The sequence below is a fragment of the Stegastes partitus genome, unplaced genomic scaffold (genome assembly GCF_000690725.1).
Source record: "Stegastes partitus isolate 25-593 unplaced genomic scaffold, Stegastes_partitus-1.0.2 Scaffold2105, whole genome shotgun sequence".
Lineage (NCBI taxonomy): Eukaryota > Metazoa > Chordata > Actinopteri > Pomacentridae > Stegastes > Stegastes partitus.
This window is the reverse complement of record NW_007579836.1, coordinates 138101-139430: the sequence shown is the minus strand read 5'-3', so window position 1 is coordinate 139430 and position 1330 is coordinate 138101. Positions and strand designations below refer to the sequence as shown.

At 36.5% G+C, this 1330-nt stretch overlaps 1 protein-coding gene across 1 annotated transcript in view; it reads left to right on the top strand.

Moving 5' to 3' along the window:
* Positions 1 to 1330, top strand: part of LOC103373958 (protocadherin gamma-A11-like) — a 15439-nt gene that overhangs the window by 2144 nt on the left and 11965 nt on the right. The window lies entirely within an intron of this gene.

Below are 1330 nucleotides of genomic sequence, written 5' to 3'. Positions count from 1 at the left end.
TTTGCTGAAATCTTTGGATCTCCAGATGAGTCTCCGGAGGTAGGCCACATGCCTTGTTAATTTAAGAGTGACTGTGAGTTTTCCAGTAGCCTTTCATATTAATATCTGAATATGCATTCAATCATTTTTAACCCGTGCAGGTATGTGCCTTACCATGCATTTGCATACAATGGTTTTCTGTTACTTTCTCCAGTTTTGTGGCAGGTCTACATTTTTTTTGTTGGTCTTACAAGCTTTTTTTTTTTTTCTTTCTTTCTCCAGTACATTTGATCATAGTTTCATTCGATTTATGGATCGTAGTTCTTGAAACAGAAACTTTCTCGCAGTAGACATGAACGTGGAATCAACAGGTAGAAAGTTGTCTGTCTTAGATGAAACGTTTTCTTGAAAAGCACTGACTACATTTTACCGTGTAAGTATGAATTACTGCACAGTGCCTTTAAACGGAGATGAAAATGCAGTTACATGCAATCGATATAACTGAAACATTGACTGTTCTATCAAATTGATATCTTTTTTTTTTTAAACCTTGCCATCAGATGTCAGTTCCCTTGCATATTAAGACATGCCTTTCAACTAAACATCTCTAACTGCAGTCTGTGCATTGGGTGATTATTTGCTCTTGGACGTAGCATTTATTTGTTCTTCTCATTGCATTGGAGATTGAAGTGAAAGTAGTGAAAGCTTGCATTTTACTAAGTGAGATTTATTCGACCGACACGCTGGCTGAAGGAGTGCTTAAGCCACGACCTGTTCATCAGGTCAATTTCATACAGTCAAGGAGCTTTTTGTCAAGATGATATTGGTCATGATAGAGGGAGGAAATAAAATACCTTCCTGTTCTCAAATGAATCACTGTGGTGATAAGTTAGAATATTTTATATGTATATTGGTGATTAAAAAAAAAATATATATATATATATAGTTTGCCATTATGAGTTTGTAAATGCTGTAATGTATCTTTTATGAATTGCTATGTCAGACGAGAATATTTTTTTAGTATTCGGAAAGCAGTCCGGCGTATGATGACTGTAGAAAAGGAAATATTAAATGAGGGAACTCTGGTTCATCTCCTCGCCTTTCAAACGCTCTCCATGGTGCTGAATGATGCCTTCCTTATTTGCGCCATTCACGAAAACCCAAGACGTCAAATTAAAATAATTTCGCTTTCGACTGAAGACTGAAATAACATCTCATTGCCGGTCATAGCAGAAACTGTGCCATCTTAAACTGAGCTTATTTTTTTGGTTTGTTTGATTATTTGTAATATTCCAAGTAAGCTCACGGCGTCGCTGCTCGCTCACAGATATGGAGAGGTTAATCTCTCCAC